Source organism: Talpa occidentalis, unplaced genomic scaffold (genome assembly GCF_014898055.3).
Source record: "Talpa occidentalis isolate TD23 unplaced genomic scaffold, MPIMG_talOcc4v2.1 talOcc4.17, whole genome shotgun sequence".
Taxonomy (NCBI): domain Eukaryota; kingdom Metazoa; phylum Chordata; class Mammalia; order Eulipotyphla; family Talpidae; genus Talpa; species Talpa occidentalis.
Genome location: NW_023601754.1, coordinates 34,991,615 through 35,015,306, shown reverse-complemented (window position 1 = coordinate 35,015,306; position 23,692 = coordinate 34,991,615). Strand labels below are relative to the sequence as shown.

General features: G+C 37.3%; 1 long non-coding RNA gene across 3 annotated transcripts in view; it reads left to right on the top strand.

Moving 5' to 3' along the window:
* The window catches only part of LOC119250407 (uncharacterized), a 760,618-nt gene that overhangs the window by 622,457 nt on the left and 114,469 nt on the right, over nt 1-23,692 (top strand). For 2 of the 3 annotated variants that reach the window (XR_008552486.1, XR_008552485.1), the window contains one exon: nt 3,796-3,934. This is a non-coding gene — a long non-coding RNA (uncharacterized LOC119250407). Of the gene's footprint in view, nt 1-3,795; nt 3,935-5,964; nt 6,325-23,692 lie in introns of those variants that run through there. The other variant, XR_005126287.2, reaches the window with a different exon arrangement.

Below are 23,692 nucleotides of genomic sequence, written 5' to 3'. Positions count from 1 at the left end.
CTGGCCGGGCATGGAACTCAGGCCCTAGTGATGATAGCGCTGATACTTAACCCCTACACCACCAGGAAAATCCCTATGGTGTCTCATTTCTAATTAAGTTTATTAATTAATTCTTATTTATCAATAGATCTCTGTCCAATCATCTTTCACTATGGAGGACATTTCAGACTTCCAGTTTAGTTCTTAATCTTTTCCTTCCCCGCCCTCTCCACCTTAGGAAATTGGTATAATAATTTGATTGTGGTCTGTCTCTCAAACCAAGCTAAAATTCCCATGAAGGAAAACCTCTTTACTTCTTCACTGTATTCCAGAATCTGCCGTAGAGTATGGCAAATACTAAATTCTCTGTATTTGTCAAATTGATGATGGAAATAATATAGTAATTGTTCAAAAATTCTTACCTAGTTCCTAAGTTGTCTCATGCAATGTTCTAGGTAGTAGGAATTTTGCTTTGAGTCAGAAAGACTGGCCCTAGCCTTTATGCGATTCCAGTGAAACAGAGAAAAATAGTAGAAATAGTTTCAGGTAATGATACATACTGTGGAGGAAAACAAATCAGTAATGTAAGAAAAATAGGATGATGGGGTGAGTATTTTTGATAGAGTTGACTTAAAAAGAAATATTTCATTAGGTATCCAAAGGAAGCTATATATCAGGAAAAGGGGGGAATGCATGGAGCCCCCTAGATTAACAGGTAAAAACTAATGGGGAGTGGCCTGGAGGGACCAGGGAGAGCCAGAGTGAAAGAAGACAAGGTCAGACCGCAGTGATTTCCTCCTGATTGATGGTTTTAAAGCATGCAAAGAACTTTGGATTTTTTTTTTTTTTAAGTGTTGATGAGTTTTGAGTAATGGCACCTAGTGTTAATTATTTTTTTTAAAGTGTATACGTGGACACTGTGTTTTTGGGTGGAAAGAGTGAAAGTAAATGAAGTCAAGGCTATGACAGTGTAGACTAGACCTTAGACTGTATGACTTACACTGGAGGTTTTGCAAAAGTGTAAAACTGTGCAGAAGCTAGATCTTTTGTGAAGGTGGAACCCACAGGAATCACTGAATTAATGAAAGAGTAACCTATCTTCCAGGGATCTGATGTCTCACAGCTCTCTCTTTTCTCCTTCTGATGTAATTTCTTCTGCTTTTCTGTTCATTCCAACTTTTCACTCATTATTCTGCAGTCCCCTAGAACTCTCGCCAAATATACAGGTCCCCTGTAGCTTTTTATATGCATCTGGTGCTTAATGACAAAATTAAAGTCACTGGAGTTGAGAATGAATCACCATTTGCAGGGGTCTAAGTTCTTTAAATCGGCAATTCTTTGCTTTGTTGTAATAAAGAAATCCTCCTTGGGTACTTCTGTTAATATGTATGATTGTATTCTTCCTTCCCACCCATATGAGATTAAATGCAATCTCTTCCCCAATACACAAGTGCCTATGCAGCTTTCCAGGTGAATTAATTGTTTGTTTCATTTGATTTTCTCCAAATGAGCTCCAGTTTATTTCTCCTCAATTTGTCTTTGGCAGATTTATTTTTAAAGTCTTTTATTTCAGTTTCTAAAGTATTTATCCTCTGGGTCTATTCTCTTTCCTGTACGATGGGAGACTAATTATTCTTCTCCTAATGAATGTTCTAAATGTATCCCATATGGTGGCATATGTGTGTTCAGACCAAAGATGCTTTGGGATAAAATAAGTAAATTCCTCTCGCGAGGTTTCCTCACAAACTTTGCTTTGTAACAGTGATAAGTTCAAAGATTCATAGACTCTGGGTTGCTATAGAGATCATCTTCTTCCCCCCACCTTCCTCATTTTGCAGAAGGAACAGAAGCCTAGGAACTACTTAGCTGGATTATGAAAGAGCTGAAGGCTGGGAATCAAGAAACTTGAGCTCTATTCCCAACTCTGCCACTGACATTTTAAAAGTCTTTCATATCACAGTCACTTGATTTCCAGATGAGAAAACTGGTTCAAAGAGATGAGGGGAATGTGAATTCCTAAGGGTCATCTTGCCTGGCCCTCCCATTCTAAGTCGGCTTCTTTTCTTCAAAGTAATTATCTGTTTGTAAATAATATAAATCAAGTAATTACAGTAATGAATTCTGAATCCCTTTTGCAGTATGAGCTCAAACAGTATGAATGCTCTTGTTCACCTTGCCTTATAGATAGTAGGCACTAAATAAATACTTGCTGAATGAATCAATCGATGATACACTATTATGAAGTTACCTATTACATGTATAGCAGTACAGCAAGTACTTTATGTAAATTAGTATAACCTTCCCAAGAAGCTGCTGATATTTGGAAATAATGCCTTTGAAAAATGAGAAAGAGTCTCAGAAAGTTTAAATAATCTGTGACCACAACCAATGTGCTGAACTAAAATAAAACATCTGATTTCAAAACCCAAGTTCTTTCTACATCAAAGCCATAGTCCCAGTCTTTGCTGTGTGCCTACCACTGTTGCTAACAGCCTTACATGTTTTATGCCATTAATTTTTCAAAATGCCCTTCTCTGCAAAGCACAGTTTTATTCCATCAAGAAACCAAAACTTGAGATTTCTAAGAATGTCATGGTCAGAGAGCAAGAAAGTGAATCAGGATTTTTTTTTAATTTTATTTTTATTAATTATTTTTCTTACATCATTGTAGTTCCCATATTTCTCCTGCCACCTTATCATCCGTGAACAATCACCACATTCCCTGGTGTTCATCCCTCCCTCGTTTTGCCCCCTCCAACCCCCTCCTTTGCTGTATTCACCAGTTTTATGGTCAGTTTCAGTTTTCTAGTTTTGACTTTTCCTTGACCTTTTGTTTCGTTTCTCTATATTCCACGTATAAGTGAGAACTTCCAGTATTTATTTTTTACCTTCTGACTAATTTTGGCTAGTATAATCCCTTCCAGTTCCATCCATGATGGAGCAGATGGCATGAGCTTGTCATTTTTGATCACTGAGTAATATTCCATATATATATATATATATATATACCCCACAACTTTTGGATCCATTCATCTATTTTGGGGCACTTCAGTTGGTTCCATAGTTTGGCCATTGTAATTAGGGTTTTAATAAACATAGGAGTGCATGTTCCCTTTCAGATTAGTATTTTGAATCTAGATTTGTGTGGTGATATTCCACAATCCAAATTAGGGTGTCATATATCCCCATAGATTAAAAAGCCACCTTGCCGAAGAAAATTTCCATTATATAATTTTTAGAAATCAGAATTTTCCACAGTACTCCCAAGTTACTGATTTCTTTTTTTATTATTTAAATTTTATTTTTATATTCCCCTTACAATTGCAACACCCTTATTTTGACCCCAAGCCCTCAATTCCCTGCCTGATTTCTTTTTTTTTTTTAAGATTTATTTATTTATGCATACAGTAACTAGGGTACAGGCCAAAGGTGTGGTGGGTGAGAGGAATCACCAGAGACAGAGTGGGGAACAGAACAGGCAGGTTGAGTGAAATATACTGCCGAGGGAAGAAGCGGGTGAGACAGGAGAGGTCTGCTGCGCCATGTGGGTAGCTCCCTGGCTGAGGATCAAACTCATGCTACAGTGGCTATGGATAGCTTTATAGTGCTGCATCTTAACCCCTTTCACTGCCAGGGAGGCCCAAGTTACTGATTTCTTTCACAAGGGGCATTTTACTTAACTTGATGCCCATGCTACTTGGTACAGAAGAGAAGCAGAATTATAGATGAACCCATGATGTTTTGGGGGAAAAATCAAGAAATAAATTATAAATGCTGAATAAATGGTGCTATATCAAGTTTTATTTGCTTTGACAGATATTTTGTCATTCTTGGAGACCTCTCTACCTCTTGCTGTCGGGGATGCTGAAGGGGAATTATTTTCTGAAGAGCAGCACTAACCACACCCCTAATCAGCGCAAAACTGAAGGACGATCCATTCTTCATTTCTTACCAAGTAAGTTATAAACTCTTTGAAGTTATTTTAAATTCTAGGTACAAATAGTTTTCATAGTCACCTTTTTCCAACTTACCCTACACCACTTTTTCAGACACATATCTGATTGAGATTCCAGCAATGTGATGTGCCTTCTGTGATCTTTGAGATTTCCTTTCCTGTCTATCCAACCTCTTCTTCCTTCACTTTACCAGGTATCAGCTTTTCCTACTCATCCTGGAAATAACTATTGAATATTACTTATATCCTATATGAATGGGATAGTTAGATAACATATATGCAAATTTGGAGACATATTTCTACAAAATATGGATCTGTAATTTATCTTAAATACAAATTTAATTTGTGGCACCTATTTTATTTGCTAAATCTGGCAGTCTTATACATAAGGGATCCTTTACCCCGCAGATGTTGTGATCTCATAGCCCTGTGCACATAAAATCTACACAGGTGGTATTTTGTTTTTTAGTTTGTATAAGTAGCTTCCTAGCATGATCATGAGTTATCCGGGTAAAGATTTGAGTTGTATCCTTTTACATAAGAAATTATAATCACTGTTCATTCCTTTTCCCTTAACTATTTACTAATGACACGTATCAATGCATTTTGTTGTGGAACTAGAGAGAGGGAGAAGATAAGGTAGGAGATAGCATTTTTAATTCCAGAAATACCAGAGTCTCTTGTTCAGTGTCCACCATAATACTCCATTCTTAATAAAATCACATAACTTTCCTTGCTGCAAATTATGTGATTATGTTATTTTTAGGTAACCTTGAATTTAATGAATAATTTTTACTTTGTCATGTAAGTTTTTATGTAATTGCTGCACAGTGGATATACATATGCAATATTTAAATTGCCCATAAATTGGTTATAATATGTTTCCTACAAAAGAAAGAGGAAACAGAAGAGAAAGGAGTATCATTTATTGTGAGATTGCTATGTGCCAGGCTCTGGTGTAATCATTTTTATGTTATTTATCTTCATATCAAAGCCATAAGGATTATATAATAACCTCCTCATTGTAGATCAAGCAAATGAATGTTTGAGAACTTAAGTAATTTGCCCAAGGACCATGTACATTAAGCATTGAAGTAAAATTTAAAACTACTACTACCTATAAAATCATATAATAATTCATATGCATAAAGAGCTCATTATAAACTTAAAATGATTCATTTGCTTTGTATCAAATCTACCATATTTAAATGGAAAAACATTTCATAAAAAAGATCAATAGCTATTTTCCCATCAACAAGAATTACAAACTGTTAATGTATTTGCATGTATACTTTCTGTGGTTTCATTGATGCAAATGATACTTTAAGAAAAAAAAACTGTTCTTATTTTTATAAAATGAAAAATATGTATTACAAAAATTCAAGCAATGTAGGAAACTGTAAGAAAGAAAGTTTAAGCAATCACATCAAATCCTAATATTAAACACTGAGTCCCTATAATTCTAAGCTGCTTTCTTGTATATATAAAAGTGAAAAGAAGAGAGGGCAGAGGGAAAGATAAGGGAAGGAAGAAAGATAGTAAGGATAAGAGAAATAATAGGAGAGATTTAAGTATAGTCTCACAAAAAATGAAATCATGCTTAGTACTCTTAAAAATTGGTTAAATTGAATATTATTTCACTACTACATACTTAAAATGAACTGGAATAAATCTGAAAGATTGGGAAAATCAAATTGTTTCTTCCCTATAAGTGGTATTATTTACTGAAATTCCTCTTATGCTAACATAAGTGAGACATTATGAAAGAAACATTGAATGTTGCACTTATTTTTTTAGTTTATGATTTTAGCTCATATAATAACTACTTTGAAAGATGAAGATGCAAGAGCTCTTTCCTCTACCAACTCACCAAAAATGTTTGCTTGTGTGTGTATGTTTATAAATCTGAAAAATATAAAAATAACACTGTACCTTTTATATCCTTAATTGGGATCATTTTTATTTGGTTCAGTATTGTTATACTTATGACTTCCGGTTTGCCACTGGTTTTTTTTTTTTTTTTGTCACAGATTGTGTCATCCTGGTTTGTTGATTTTGATTCTCCTCTTAATTACTGGGACTTCATCAAGCAAAGTTTCAAAGAAGATGTCGTAGATTCTCTGCTGATTCTGTTTTTTAATGATTGAGGTCTCTGCTTGTCTTTATAGGTTAGTGGCATTTTAACTAAATGTGATATTCTCAAATGCCACTCCCTTATTTTCTGTTGATCTGCTGCTCATTATCTTACTAGACGTGAGTACAGCTATGAAGCAGGTTGAGGCCAGTGTATTTTTTTCCCCTATGTAGCTGATGTGTTTTGTCTACCTAGATGATGCTTGGTGCATTCTTTCTTTTATTCTCAAATTAGGGAGTATTAATCAGGCATATATATTCATCCTCAAAATTTGGTAGCTGGAACACTGTATGTTCTTTGATTATATATTCAATAAGTCTTTCAATAAGCAATTTTGCATTATATGATTAAGCATATTCTTTGCTCTGTATGTGGGTTTTTACTTCAAGAAATTTGATTCTGTTATTCTTCTGTTCTTATTACCGTGATCCCAGTGTCAGTGATGCAGGGTAAGAGTCTATATTCTGTTCTTTGCGTACTTTAAAGTTTATTTCCTTTCATTGATTTACCATTGGCTTATAAACATTTTGAATTTGATTAGTTACATAATGAAAACATTCGATCTCTCATGTACTGCTTTCAACCTACAACTTCTCTTTTTGTTTAATTTGATTGTTGTTACAGTTTGTTGAGTTCAAGCTCCTAAAAAGTTATTCTGTGATGTGAGGCAATTTTAAGGAATTGTAAGAAAAATCTTATTCTTAATTAGATAGCACATTCCTCCCCCTCCTCTCCATAATTTGTTTTAAGTTCCTGTTGTAGATTTGTTTATTTTCTCCTTAATTACTTTGGAGTGACTCTTTAGAAATTTCATTTGTTTTGATAGAACAACAAAAAAAAAAGAGTCAAGTGACCTGCACTGTACCTGAGAACAGTTTTTTTTTTTTTTTTTTCTGTTTTGAGCATTTCTTGAAGGTTTTCTTGTGTTTTATTATTGCCTCATTTCCAAAAGTAAATGAATGGGGTGATAGTAGCGACAGCGTATTGGAGGAACAAAAGCCATCTATAGACTGTGCTAAAATGCACACATTCTGTTCTCTTGTGAGAGTGTTTATGGCACAAGATTATTTGTCAACTAAATCAACCTTAATATACAAGGTTAATGATTTTTTTTTTGAAGATTTATCTATGCATACAAGAACCAGGAGTCAGGCCAGATGTGCGGGAGGGTGAGAGGACTCACCAGAGACAGAGTGGGGAACAGAATAGGCAGACTGACTGAGCTACAATGCTGAGGGGAGCAGCGGGTGAGTCAGGAGAGGTCTGCTGTGCCATGTGGGTCACCTCCCTGGCTGGGGATTGAACTCGTGCTGCAGTGGCTGTGGATAGCTTCACATGTCATGTTTTAACCCCTTGCACCACCAGGGAGGCCCCTACATAGTTAAGAATTTATAATTCCCATTTGGGTTGTTTCCTCCTTCACTGTCTTCACGTTCCTCATATCACACATCTTGCCTCAGTGATGCTTCCCATGACTACTCAGTGGAGGGGAAATAAAGTATGACTCCCTAATAACCTAATAATGAGGGAAGAATTACAGAATACTGTCACTTAGAGATTTGTTGTCTTACAGATGATATCTGTACTCTCCACTTCACTCCACATTCTTTTCTTTCTTTGAGTGTATTATATGAGATTCATGTTCTCTCTCTCTTTCTGTCTCTCACTGATGGCCTTTATCCCAAGTGGGTGATAATGATACCGATGATGTTCTAAGATAATGGGTGAGAAAATTAGGAAGTGTTAATGTTTATTTAAATCTGAATTTTAAAACATGTCATTGTATCTCTATATTCAAGATGATAATTCAGGTGGCCCACTTCTTCACTCCTCATTCATCCATTTAATTGGCTACCTAATGTATTATGTTGTTAATACGTAATTGTTCATCTGTTGCCCTTGTCCTTAAGAGTAGAGTTTGTGCCTTGTCTTCCTTTTTTTTCATACCCAACATCTAGCCCACTGCACACTATATGTAAAATAAATAAATAGATGAATGGACTTAACATAGTACCTCATGTTCAATATAAAGACTTTCTAATAGGTGAGGTCCTCTAAAAATATTATAGAGGTTTTTCAAGGTAAAGCTACTGTAAAAATGTTCAAACTAGTCCCTTATTTAGGTTTTCTAAATCCCTGTTGTGAGTGAGACCATCTGGTATTTTTCTTTTTCTTTCTGGCTTGTTTTGCTGACCATGATCCCTTCCAGCTCCATCCATGTTGCTGCAAATTGCATGAGTTTATCTTTTTTGATTGCGGAGTAATATTCCATTGTGTTATGTACCACATCTTGATACAGGAAAAAAACTAATTATAATAAAGTAAAAATCAAAATCAACAAGCAACAATAAACCAGAGACACACTATGGGGGGCAGGGGGAGAAGGGAGTCAGATCAAAACAAGGGTGGTGGGAATTGTATGGGGACTATAACCAAGATGAAAATGCATACATTGTGCAAAAATGAAAAATGATGTAAAAAATATATAAAATTTAAAAAAATTAAAAATGTTCAAACTAGTGACTGATCAGCTAAAAGTGCTATATGGGAAAACGATTTTCTTTCTTTCATTATTTCACAGAATACCTACCTCCATCAATTACACCCATTTGTCTCTTATTCCTATTCCCCACACGTTCATTTCTGAAAATCTCATTTTGGTGTTCTATATATACTATAGAACTGGGTACAGTCAGAAGTGCGAGAGGGTGAGAGAATTCACCAGGGCCAGAGCGGGGAGCAGAACAGACAGACTGATGAAATACACTGCTGAGGGGAGCAGCGGGCGTGGCAGGAGAGGTCTGCTGCACCATGTGGGACCCTCGCCAGGTGGCCGGGTTTCAGACTGGTGCTGCAGAGGCTGCAGGCAGCTTTGCAGCCCAGCGCTCAACCACTGCGCCACTGGGGAGGCCCTGTATATACTATTTTATTTCTATTTTGTTTTGTCCATTCATCCACTGATCCCTTATGGTATGTGTAGTTATGAAATCATACAATATTTGGCTTTATCTTTCTGAATAATTTCACTTCATATAATCCCCTGGAGTTCCTTCCATTTTGCTGCAAATGGGAAAATACCTCCTTCCTTATGGCTGAATAGTATTTCATTCATAGATATATATTCATATATATTCATAATTATATATGTATATATGAAATACTATTCAGACACACACACACACACACATGTATTCTTTATCCAATCATCTATCAGTGGTCACTTAGGTAATTTCATTATCTTAGCTATTTCAAATAATGCTGCAGTAAACATTGTGGTGCATGTAACCCCTCCAGTTTATGATTTCTTTCCTTTGGATTTAGATGCCCAGAAGTGGGATTTGCTGGATCATACAGTAATTTTATTTTTAGTGTTTTGAGCAGGTCCATACTGTTTTCCAAACTGGCTACACTGATTTACATTCCTACTAACAGTGTATATAAGTGCTTCTCTTTTTCCACATCCTTGCCAATACTTATTATTACCAGTCTTTTTGATGTAAGCCATTCTCACAGATGTGACAATATTTCATCATTTCTTTGATTTGTATTTCCCTAATAAGAAGCAATAGATATTTTTTATGACTGTTGGCTAATTTTACATCCTGTTTGGATAAGTGTCCACTAAGATCTTCTTCCACTTTTAAATTGGATTTTGTTATTATTGTTAAACTGGTGGAAGAAGATTTTTAACATTAAGTTGAAATTGGACATCATGTCCTCCAGCTAGGATTTTTCTCACAAGCACTTTCTTAAAGATTTCCCAAATAGAGCTCTACAGAATTTCCAGGTAGAAATCTTTAGGAAAAGAAGAAAGACTTTTTTTAAAAAAATATTCTAGAAACTTCTAATTCAAGGTGGGAATTAATTTATAAGAACTTTTTCTCTGTTAAACTTTTCACACACCATCTCTTTCTTTCTGGACATTTTCCCCAGTGACTTGTAATATAAGGATAACAGCACCAACAACAATAGTACCACCAACAGAGCAATAAAAAAGTAAATATGCCATCTTTCAAATAAACCTTTATGCCATTCCACTGTTGAATCTGAAACTCTGGCATTGTCTGTGACTATTTGGAAGGAAATGTGAGAGTTCACTCAGATGCATTTTAAGCTTATGATTATTCACTGTTCAAACTTGGATGCATCCCTGGTGGTCTCTTCAATAACTATGTCCTCTACCTGACTTTCAGTCTTTGACTGCAAACAATCACAGGAGTGCAGACCATTATAAAGTAAAATCACTTTGGCAAAAAGGTTTGTTTCCCCTTCTTCTGTTGTCTTGCAATACTACTCATTTCAAATGCCTAATTTAAACTTGAAAGAAAATTCCTGATGTCCTTGCTTTAAATTTCTAGAGAGCCAATGGTGTACCAGGTCCTGAGGTAATAATCTATTCATAGATTTATAGAAACAGTGAATAACTTAAGTAGGATAAACTTACTCTAGGTCAGGAGCTTTTTAAAAATTTCTGAGAACTATGACAATATAAATAAATGTGAATAAACCTCTTGACTTTGTCATGTGACTAACAACTAAGCATTTATCAAGAATAATAAGTATTAGTATACCATGTCTGAAGTGTGGCTGATGATACCACATGATAATCACTTTCTGTTTTCATGAAAAGGAAATTTAATGTTCAGAGTAGGCATCACACCAAATTAATAAAACAGAGCTAGAATTTGAATTATGCGCTTTCTGATCCTACCGCCAATATGAAACAATGTGAATTCCTGTAGTTAGGCTGAACTGGCTACAAGATTTAGAGAAAGAAAATGTCTAACATTTAAGTAAAGGCAAGAACAAGTTAAAGTTTCAAGAGAAATTTCATGTCCAGAGTGGACTGCTTTGAGAAAGCAGTGTGTAAGGGGAAAAAAAGCGATTAAGAGAGGTAAGAAAAAGGATTTCCCATATTTTTTTTCAGCTTTTTGAGGTATGTTTGATTGTGTAAATTTAAGCTATGTAATGTGATGCTTTGACATGTATATATAAAGTAGTATGATGACTAAAATAACATTACTTAATACCTTGTCATCTCATAATTTGTGTGTGTGTGTGTGAGGGGGTGATAACATTCAAAATCAACTTTCTTAGCAACTTTGATGTATGCAACATTGTTAATGATCATCACCCTATTGTACATAAGATCCCAAACAGTCATCTTATAACTGGAGATTTATACCCTTTGACCCACATCTCTGAATTTGCACTGCTCCTCAACCCCCAGCAACCACCATTCAATTCTGTTTTTATGAGTCAGGTTTATAATCAAATGGTCTCTTTTAGGAAAACCTGTGAGCATAAAATTGAGGAGGTGAGTCATTGTAGGTATATGGAAGAAGAGAATTAGAAACAGACTTAGCAGTTTTTTAAAAGATTTATTTATGCATAGAAGAACTGGGGTACAGGCCAGAGGTGTGGGGGTGAGAGGATTTACCAGAGACAGAGAAGGGAACAGAACAGGCAGATTGACAGAAATACAATGCTGAGGGGAGCACCGGGCAAGTAAGGAGAGGTCTGCTGTACCATGTGGGTAGCTCCCTGGCCAGGGATCACACTCGTGCTGCAGTGGCTGAGGATTGCTTCATAGGTTGCATCTTAACCCCTTGCACCACCAGGGAGGTCCTAGAATTTGGTACAGAGATTCCAAGGAGCATGTTTGGTGAAATTGTGAGCTCAAGAACCTGGAACCATGTGGTTGGGGTAAAGGGGGAGGTGATTTAGTCTGAGGTCAAGTTAGGTCATGGATGCCTGATGACATATCATAGTTAAACAGGATGGATATTAGGCATGATGTAGTGAGGGAGCTTGTGCTAAACTCAGGTTAAGGACCTCTGGGTTACATCTAAAATAATAGGGTACAGTCTTCACCAACAACACACATTTGGGGATAGTATTTAATCAGTGGAACACTAGTCTATAATTCCTCAATTAACTCCACATCTTTCATTTAGAGAGAGAAATGCTGAGTTCATGGAAGTGTCATGTCGCAGCTCGCAAATGTCAGAAATTCATTCTCTAAAATGCCCATTCATTTCCTCATTGCTCTACAAAATGTTCTGTGACTTGACAACATTTTGGAAAACGGGTTTGAGCATAAGGTGGAAGAAACTCAATTTCCAAGGAAAGCTTGGAGTGACTTAGAAACCATGAGCTATCATTGCATAATCTAAAAGAACAAGTTGGCTTTTAAAAACTGTTTTGTTAAATCCATAGCAACATCCCCAAATCCCCATGATAGAGGATAAATTTCACCACCAGTTGAACTTCCATCAATGCAACTTGGTGAAATGACTTTTGGCTCAAGATAATCCCTTCCTTTTTCTACCTGGTTCTGCAGGAGCTATCATTTTAGATGATAAGGACTCTTCTCCCCTAGTATGCATTTATCTTTCTCATCTTTCAGAATGCTGAGCCTTAGGAATGCAGTAAGAGTTGGTGCCTGCATCATGTGGCACTTAAATTACTCTTTCCAAAATGTTATAATGTCTAGAAAGGGTAGATAATAAAGTTGAATGACCGATGTCCTAGGGCCTAGAGTGTTTATGTGTCTTTTTTCCCTTTTGGTTCCCAAGATGATTAAAACTTCTGACACACAATAACCCATTTTTTAAAGATTTATTTATGCATATAAGAACTGGGGGGCCTCCCCTGGTGGCACAGCGGTTGAGTGCTGGCCTGCAAAGCTGCCCGCAGCCAGTTCAATCTCCAGCCACCAGCAAGGGTCCCACATGGAGCGCAGACCTCTCCTGCCACGTCTGCTGCTCCCCTCAGCAGTGTATTTCATCAGTCTGCCTGTTCTGTTCCCTGCTTTGGCTCTAGTGAATTCTCTCACCCTCCCGTGCTTCTGACTGTACCCAGTGCTTGTATAAATGAATAAATAAATAAAAATCTTTTTTAAAAAAAAGGAACTGGGTGTAAGCAGAGGTGCAGGAGGTAAGATGATTCAACAGAGAGAGCGGGGAGTAGAATAGGCAGATCTACTGAAATACACTGCTGAGGGGAGCAGTGGGCAAGGTAGGAGAGGTCTGCTGTGCCATGTGGGTTGCTCCCTGGCTGGATGGGGATCAAACTACTGCTGCAGTGGCTGGCAATAGCCTGATAGTGCTGTCTTTAATCCCTGTGTCACCAGGAGGCCCAATAACCCATTTTTAATAACTGCCTAATTATTCCCACATCCTTTCTAACAATTATGGTAAAGGTGGTAGTATGGTGTGAGTTTTACTTAATTCCAGTTTCCTTTCTGTATTTCTATGTGCCACACACTCTGTGCAGCATTATGTCTAAGGCATGGCTAATTAGATTGATTGGTGGATGGACAGACACATGAACGAGTGAATAAATCAATAGATAAATTGTTTTGCAGAGTTCAACAATTTGGTTAATGTGGATGGGCATCTACTATTTCATCTGGTCAATGACAATATCTAAATATCACATCCAACTCTGAAAGTTTATGATTTTATAAATAGTATTTTTCTTACGCTGTCACCAGGCTCACATCATATGTTGAAGAAATGTTTCTTCTTTTTATTAAAAGTTAGCTATATTAGTAGCTATATATAGGAGATACATGAATATGAAGCTCTTGGATTCCCAAAGCATTGAATCCTTTCAGCGATACAGTGACCTGTAAATTATTACTATATTTTTACTAGAGTTTTATGTCTGCATAAGAACAATTAGTACTTACAGGAACTTTTGAAGAGAATAGCGAAAAGCCCTCAATTTATAACTGGAGGTGGGGGCTTAAGGCCTAGAATAATCAAAAGCAATCTTACTCTGATTTTGTTCATCATTAACTATGGCTCTTTTAGGCTTATCTATTTTAATAAACAAAGGCAGAAATGACTTTTAAGGTCAATGGACAGAGGTCAAATATTAAATTTGGATAAAAAGAAACATGATATCTTGAGGTTTTCTAAAGCTGAAATACACTCTTTGTAATCTTTACACACTTTTTCAAAGAGCTTAAACTAAAAATCCTAAAATGTTTGCAGATTTTTCTTTACCTGATGTGTTAAATTTTAAAATTAATCCAATGCCCTCAAATCTGTGTTTCTTGTTTTACAAAATAGTTTATTGATTAGCCAAGGTCTAAACAAAGCTTCCTACATGACTCATTGATCAAAAATAAGATCTGAGAGCTCATTAACTTGGTTGTCAGATACATTCATTTATTCATAGCTTCTTTTTACCCTTACAAACCTTTCACAATAATAAAGGAAGAAGAGTATATCTATTTTTATATTTTGCCAAGCATATTTTAGTCATCATTATGATTTTTCCTAAATAAAACTTTACAGAAAATGTATGTTGCAAAATATCTTATTGGAAGGATGAAATATCCTAAACATAAAACTGTTTAATATAGTATTATAGCTGTTAATACAAGAGAAAATGTAGGGAGGCACTTAATTTTCCTTATTTGATATCATTAATCACAAGCTCAATCCACCCGTAACACAAAATACCAACTTATTAAGGAAGTGAAGGGACCTTTGGAAAATGTTCTTTGGGTATTTCCTATGGTGGATTCTTTGGTAGAAGCCTTCATGTTTTATCACTAACCTTTGACTTGACTGATGGTTAAATTTGTCTCATATTTATTCATAGCTTCTGTATTATAGACAGTCAACTCAACTTGGGTAAACAGTCCCATATTAGTATGCATGGATTCCAATCTATATTTGCAAGAAGTCATCTTTTGTAAAGGTGACTATATAATTTATCAACCAGGTGAGTGAATGATAGTACAATTCATAATTAAGCTGGATAACTTTCGATGCCTTGATGTGTTGCCGTAATATAAACCTCAAAGGAAAACTATATACAATGCTGTAAACCATTGTTACTTCAATTAAAAAAAATAAAAAAAAATAAACTGCAGTCTTTTTAAAAAAGGAACAAATAATTATTCTGGAACAAACAAGTCTTATACAACAGGAACTTAGAATCACCCTGCATTTAGTTAAATAAAAGACAATTCTTACTATACACGATTACTCACCAAGTACTTTGTACATTACTGTTCCACAATATCATTTAGGGCAAATTCTTTCCCTCCAGATCGTCTAATTATGTGCATCTCAGGTTCCATTGTTGCAGTGAAGTTTCCTAGTCTCCTCTTTCATGGGTCTTTCTGAGACAGCATTTGGAGTTTACTCAGAACGTTGTTATTGGCTCTGACCTTGTTTGCTCTTGTTTCATATGCATGTAAGTTTTCTCTTCCCAAGTATACCACAGATTTCTCATAAGTACAGTTGAATGCCTTATAATTGTTCATCTCCAGCAAACCTAACATCACAATTACCAGCTGGCATCACAAACATGTTTTGAGTGATTCTTAAAACGGTCATGGCGTGTTTTTCCTCACTCCAACCTTGAAATTTCCCATTGTGCTCCAACCCCTCTGACCTACTTACTATATTCCAGGCATGCTGAATGCATAGTAGTCAATCAATTACCCCGTCGTGTACTTTCTTATACTTACTTGTACATCGGTTTCTCTACTTTAGTTTTGTCCTCCAAAGCTAGAAGAGAGTTTTTTGCAATTGTTTATTTTGTGTTCACTTTCTGCCCTGGTAGCCTTATTTCCCTCACCACTGCCCATCTTTATTACTCTATCAATACTCTAATCTTTCTCTTTCTTTCCTAACACTAAACCCACACAAAGATGTCACCCCTCCTCCAATAATAAACCTCCTATCTTGTTTATCTATTACTGATATTTAGATGTGTGCCAAAAACATAAAGGCTCCTCCACGAATTTCTATATATGTTGGAAGTATGGCAGGGGAAGAGAAATGTGCCTAAATAAGCAGTGGCTGTGGGGGATGCAGGGAAGTATGGACTGGTTTATTTGAGAGAGAAGAGGAATCATGATATTTTAGAGTATAGAACCTCTACATTTGTTCTTGAACTCAAATCTATCTTTTGACCTTATGCCCCATAAAGTTTTTACTGGTTATGAAATACTGAATAATCACCAAGGCTAATATAAATTCTGAGAAATTTTCCATTTTTAGAAACCCTTGAACATATCTTCCTAACAAGGAGTTAATTGGAAACTATGTTCTGTTTTGAAATTCTTTCTCAGTTGAAAAACCAAAAATGAGCAAGTATGAATGTTGCTGAGATCTTATTTTTTATTAAATATTGGGAAGGAAATGGTGTGGAAATAACAAATAATTGTCTTAGGTGTATTATATATCATTACTCCTTACAAGACAAATTTAGCCTCTGTTGCTTTAAAATAACCACTCATGGTCCAATGAAAATAGTAGCTGTAAACAAAGCATTTTAATAGACGTTCACTTTAATGCTGTCAGTGTAGATAAAATTGAACTACAAGATCCATTTTTAGAGATGTAATAATGTCTATGAAATTTGTTTGACCATCCACCCATCTCATTTTTCTGGGAACAGCACCCTTTTTATATTGAGAGCTTTTTTTTTTTTTCCCCAAAGAATGTGTGGTGAGTTTTTCCTTTTTTTTTTTTTTTTTAATAATTATTTATTTATACAAGTGCTGGGTACAGTCAGAAGTGCGGGAGGGTGAGAGAATTCACCAGAGCCAGAGCGGAGAGCAGAACAGGCAGACTGACGAAATACACTGCTGAAGGGAGCAGCGGGCGGCAGGAGAGGTCTGCGCGCCATGCTGGACCCTCCTCCAGTGGCCGGGGAGCAGCAGGAGATCGAACCGGCGCTGCAGAGGCTGCGGGCAGCTTCGCAACCCAGCGCTCAACCGCTGTGCCACCGGGGAGGCCCGAGAGCTCTTTTTTTATGGTTATATGGTTGGAATAGAAACTGGTGCCTTCTGATAGCTTCTACCTAAGGAACACACACCCAAGCTCAGACTGTCATCGCCATTTAAGATGAACAGGCCAAACTCAGACCAATAAAAATCTTTCCTCTGTGTTTTTCAAATTTGAGCTAGGAAATAAAGCCCTTTGCTCCTTGGCTGTATAGAAATCTGGAAATTGATAAGACCTGTACTACACTTTGTATGGACAGCATGACTGTTTTAATTACCCAAGGTAAACTCTTAAACCACCCTTTACTTGGTCTTAATTAAGTGAATTGAGAAATTCTGCAGAACTTTGTGTTTCTTTTATTTTCTGCTGCTCTTTTGGGGACTCCTAGACATGCTCCAATGTACATTGCAAACTATTTTTTTTAAGATTTATTTTTATTTTTATTTTTTTTAAAGATTATATCTTTTTTTATTTATTAGATTTATTTTTTATTTATTTATTTATACAAGCAGTGGGTACAGTCAGAAGCGTGGGAGGGCGAGAGAATTCACCAGAGCCAGAGCCGGGAGCAGAGCAGGCAGAAGGACCGAAGCACACTGCTGAGGGGAGCAGCGGGCGGCAGGAGAGGTCTGCGCGCCATGTGGGACCCTCCTCCGGTGGTCGGGGAGCAGCCGGGGATCGAACCGGCGCTGCAGAGGCTGTGCTTCGCAACCCAGCGCTCAACCGCTGCACCACCGGGGAGGCCCGAGATTTATTTTTATTTATGCAAGAACTGAGGTACAGGCCAGAGGTCGTGGGAGGGTGAGAGGATTCACCAAAAAAAAGAGTGGGGAGCAGAGCAGGCATGTGGACCAAGGACCATGCTGAGGGGAGCATTGGGCAAGGTAGGAGAGGTCTGCTGCACCATGTGGGTATCTCCCTGGCTGGCCAGCAATCGAACCCTTGCTGCAGAGGCTGCAGACAGCTTCACAGTGCTGCGCTTAACCTGCTGCACCACTGGGGAGGCCCATATTGCAAACTTTTTCAGGGGGTCTCTGCTGTGATGCATCTCTTGAAATCTTAGACCAAATTACTTACTCTGTCTCCTCTACACTGTATTTTGTGTCATAGTTCTATAGTTACATGTCCCATTATAGTGCAGCTTATGTGTGTGTTTCCACTGCTGTGGTATGTGCTCTGAGGAGAGCAAGTTTTTATTTTTAACCTCCAGTATTGGAACCTGGCACTTTCTTGCCAGTCATTAGGTTCTAGGTAAGTGTTTGAAGTAATGCACAACTTTGGGACTCTTTATGTCTTGTTAAAAAGTCGAGGGTACTCTGCTGGTGTCACTCCTGATATTTGACAGAATCAATAACATGAAACAAGTAAAAAACTTCAACAAAATAATGACACCGACACTAGAGGCAAATGCTTTCTTGTTATATTACATTCAACTTTTTGGTCACTTTCAATCTTTTTTTTCTGTTACACTATTAATTATTCTCTTTCTGTAGAAATGCTTCATCATAAATATTCTTAATCTTTCTCTGCTTCTTTTCGTGTATTTCATTACATCTCTTAATTAAATGACACTTGAGATTAATTTTCATTTGAAAAAGAGAAGTATGCAATGGTACTATATAACAAAATGATCTGTGTCTAAATATTACCCTACTTATTTCACTTGACTTCATGCCACATAATTTAATATTTTACATTGGTAATGCACTTATGCTTTATTTTGCATTTTTTTTGCCTGTTGAAATAAAAGAATAAGAGCAACAAGAAGGACTTATATAGATGGGCAGTGGTGATTCAATCAGATCCTGATTTCATAAAATAAATGCCCCTGCAATATTTTACATGCATTACACATTTATGTAATCTTCCATAATTCCATCATCCAGATAGATTTCAGGGAGGGGCGTTTAAAACATATTTTTGTCAAAATTAGATTTTAGTTGAAAAACATCCAGGGGAAATTGTAGAGAATTACTTCTGTTTTTAGCATTATGCTATTACACAAAGATTCAAGTCCAGTGTACATTGAAACAGACAGTGCAATGTGTTTATCTTGGCACTGGAAGGAGCAGAGATGGTTCCACCTAAAGTTTATTAGACAAGAATCATCTTCAGGGGCCTCCCTAGTGGCGCAGCAGTTGAGTGCTGGGTTGAGAAGCTGCCCGCAGCCTCTGCGGCACCGGTTCGATCCCCAGCTGCTCCCCGGCCACCCGAGGAGGGTCCCACTTGGCGCGCAGACCTCTCCTGCCACCCGCTGCTGCCCTCAGCAGTGTGCTTCGGTCCTTCTGCCTGCTCTGCTCCCTGCTCTGGGTCTGTTGAATTCTCTCACCCTCCCACGCTTCTGACTGTACCCAGTGCTTGTGTAAATAAATAAATAAATCTTAAGGGGGAAAAAAAAATCATCTTTGGTAAATTCAAGCTAACTTTAAGCAAAACAAAACAAAACAAAACACCTCTAGTTCATATACTTTCCTCACAGATGGACTTGCATTTGTTTGAATTTAGATTTTTTTCCTGTATCAAATATTTAACCTTACAACCATTTTAGCCATATTGGAAAATATAATCATAAAACCAAATATTTAATATACATTCCTGAAAATCATTATTATCCATAACATTGAAAAGTTTTCCCTTGTCTAAAGTTTCCATTTAACTGATTCTGGATTGTATTGGAAGATGAGCGTTTAGTGACATAATTAGCTTAAGTACTATAATGTGGCCCCTAAACTGGACACTAAATACACTTTGTTACCTCTCCATCAGAAAGAAAAATTTCCTTTTCTGTGACTTAGCATTTCAGATCTGCCTATTTTTGAATTCTCCTTTCGTATTTCTCATTTCTCACCACTCAGTTTTAACTTCACACTATGTAGTCTAAACATATTGAACTCACTACAGTCCCCCAAGCATGGCTTCTTAAACTGTGTGTGTTTGTGTGAGTGCTTGATTCATCTAACACATTTTATCACCCCTCAAAGACTGTGGCACATTTGTTCTAAAAAATGGGGAAGTTTCCATTAGGTGGACAAGAGCTTCAGTTTCAGCCACACACATTTCTTGGCTTTGTCACTGATTAGCTCACTGTAGGCAAATTGCATAATCTCTCTATCTCATTTTCTTCATGTGTAAATCAATGATTCTATAGTATCTAACAGTTGTGTGTGTGTATATATAGTTATATATAGATATTTTCTCTTCACACATTTGCAGGCAGGCAGGCATTTCGGAATGTTTGCAAATGTAAAAACTGCTAAAAATAAATAAAGCGAATTAACATAATTTTCTCTATACTGGTATCTTTGGCATGATGTTGCACGCATTGGAAAAGTGATAATTTTAATAAGAAAGTATATGTACATGCATGTGTTTTAGTACAGACTCCAACCAAGACAGCACTGGGATTTTTGTTCTATTCGCAGTAATCATCAGAAATAATTTTTTCATGCTCACACACTAGAATGAAAATGACATATCATCAGATTCATCCAACGACTTACAAAAATGCTGTGTCTTGTTTCCTACTTCCTCAGTGACATATGAGGAAAATTTTGAAGTTCTGGACAAAGTTGCAACGTTAGCTTCTAATGCACAGTCAGATTGGGTGGCTGCTGTGGTAATCTCTCCTCCTCCATGCCTCTTCTTATCTTTCTGCTATTTCATATTTAGTTATTGCATGTGATCCTTTTGAAAAGCTAACTGAAAGCACCCAAATCTACCTCCTTTGCTATGCATTCTTTTTTTAAAAAATGATTTATTTATTTATTTATGCATACAAGAACGGGGTAGAGGCCAGAGGTCGGGTTGGGGGGGGGGTTGGTGAGAGGATTCACCAGAGACAGAGTGGGGTACAGAATAGGCAGGCTGACTTAAATACACTGCTGAGGGGAGCAGCGGGCAAGACGGGAGAGGTCTGCTGCGCCATGTGGGTAGCTCCCTGGCCAGAGAGGAGATTGAACTTGTGCTGCAATGGCTGTGAATAGCTTCATAGGCTGTATCCTAACCCCTTGTGCCACCAGGGAGGCCCTGCTATGCATTCTTTCATTTATTCTTAACCACAGGTCCTCACCGAGTGACTTAAGTTTTTGTCACTGTACTATCTGCTAGGTGTATGTGGTTTCCAGCTTGCTCTAGCTGTGGTTCTGCTGAGCAATAGTAACTCAGACCTCCTGGGTTTTAATCAGGCATGAATTGCTAAGTCTTCTGTAACACTGGGTGGCCTGTAACCTTACTCATTCTGTTCAGCATCGCGAGCTTGAGAAATTCATTGTCCCCAACTCTCAGCATTCTTTGTGAGATTTAGTATGTGATCTACTGGCACCTATTCACAAACATGTTATTACTTTTATCAATAGCAATATTAATAATCAGAGAGACAACATAAAGTAAACAAGTAGAAGAATATAAGGTGTGATCGGTTCTACCTACCAAGGGCAGACCTTGGATGCTTGTGAGAAAGCAGGTGGGTAAAAGTAAGATTATCAAAGAATGTTTCCTAAGAAGGTAATAATTATGGTATGTGGAAGATAAGGATGAAAATGGCTAAGAGATCCAGGGGCAAAGCATTTTGGTAGTGAGAAGCATGCCTCAAGGTTTTCATCAGAGAACTATCTGGCATATTTCAAAAGCTGAAAAAACAGAGTTCAACTTCCATCTACCCTGAGAAACAATTGACTGTTTTAAAGGAATTAGTGCCCAAGGCTACAGGACTACTAAGGCCCCTGAAGCCATTCTCTGCCCCTGGGCAGAACAGCTCTCCCATGCAGGGTGATGTTGCTGCCCAAGGCACAACAGATTGTTGGCAATAGTTGTGAAAAGCACAGTCAAAATTACCCATCCAGCAGGTAATATAGGGCAGTTACTCACCTAAAGACTCATATTGCGGCACTGTTGCCTTTTTTTTTTTTTAATTTCAGGTTACTACATTATAATTTTGACAGCTATATACTACGTTATGATCTCCACCAAAAGTCTAGTTTTTGCCCATCACCACAAAAAAAGACAAGCTTTACCAATTTTACTCACCATCCCAGCCCTTTTTACCTATGGTAACCACTGTTCTTTTCTCAGAATAGAAGTCTGTTTTTGTTTTACCTGAAAATTTCATCTAGAACCACAAGTTCAAAGCAATGCCTCTTTTTGTGTGAAATGCCTTATAGAAGTCTTAAGAATCAGTTCCTCTAGACTCAGCTTTAGACATGTGTTGTCAGCAGGTTAATTACAGGATCATGTTATGATTTATATATCTGCTTTGGAATTTAATTGCTATGTGACTTTTTAATATGCATTTTACATATATTATATATACATTTTATGTAAAATGTTGCATTTAAAAAAGTAAACAAAATTTTAGTGGCTTAAAATAACACCCAGTTATTAGCTCTCAGTTCTGTCAATCAGAGATCTAGACGCAGAATGACTATAATCTCAGCCCAGGGTCTCACAAAGTTGGAATCAACGTCTCAGCCAGACTCTCGCTTGAAGTCAAGGTGGTCTTCCAGCTCACACAGTTACAGCAGAATTCAGTTTTGTGTCGCTTTGGTCTCTATTTCCATGCTGGCTCTGAGCCAGCGGCTGCACTCCTCATCTAGACCCTGGCCATGTTCCTCTCCATTTGTCCCTCCATCTTGAAATTCAGCAAGAGAATCTCCCTCATGCCGAGCCCACTTCTTACTCCTCAGGTGCTTTCTTCTGGAAGATCCTGGTTCCTTTTAACGGCTCCCGTCACTGGGTCATGGCCACCAGATAGTCCCCTCTCTGAAGTTTAGCTGTGCCATAGAACATCACCGAATCACTGGATTGACAACCCTATCACAGTTTACGCCCACACCCACACTCAAAGGGAGGTCAGACACTTTGGGAGCCAGCTTAGAGTTCTACTTACCACACCTTATCACCCCTTTAAGCCATCGTTTTCTCTTCTGTAAATCGGGGGTAGTAATGGTCTTCAGAAACAGCAGTGCTGTTATCACACTGTCTCATCCCTAGGGATAAGCCTGTGTAGTCTAGGGCAGATGAGTTATTTTTATTTATGTTTTTCCTTTATTTTCTGACTCTAAGTTGATTATTTGCCTGAGAATGGCAGATCCTCTTGGCTCCAGGCTCCTGCAATCTTAGAAGATTTTCTTCATTATGTCCTTGCTACAGCCAAGGCATGCATTCCTTGGTTGAAAAAAAGCAACTTTTATACCCATCTACTTTTCTCCAATGCAAGCAAGGACTCATGCATGCCCTCACAGACACACACACACACTTCAAAGAGAGAGGTGATTATTTTCTGTGTTTTTTTAAAAAGATTTATTTTATTTATGCATACAAGAGCTGGGATGTAGGCCAGAGGTGTTGGGGGTGGGGTTTGGTAAGAGGATTCACCAGAGACAGAGTGGGGAGCAGAATAGGAGTGTCTACTGAAATACAGTGCTAAGGGGAGCAGGAGGCAAGAGAGGAGAGGGCTGCTGTGCCATGTGGATCAGCTCCCTGGCTGGGAATCAAACTCATGCTGCAGTGATTGCTGATAGCTTCATAGTGCTAACTTTTAATCCCTTGTGCCACTGTCAGGGCCCTATGTGTTTTATAATCAGATAAAGCTACATGTATATCCTCTCTCTACTGTGATATTTAACTTCAAAGAGTCTCCATGGTCTTCCATATAATAAAGGCCCATTGATGATGACCACCATATGGAGTGATTGTTAGAATTCAATTCTGTTAGAGTGACTTCCAGATAAATTATGTCTATTGCAATTAATACAAATTTAGCATGATTTATCATACCAGTTTTATCATGAAATCTACTCATGTTGAAAGAAAAAATTATTAAATGTGTTATTTATATTTTATTTCCTTTTTCTAACATGAAAAAAG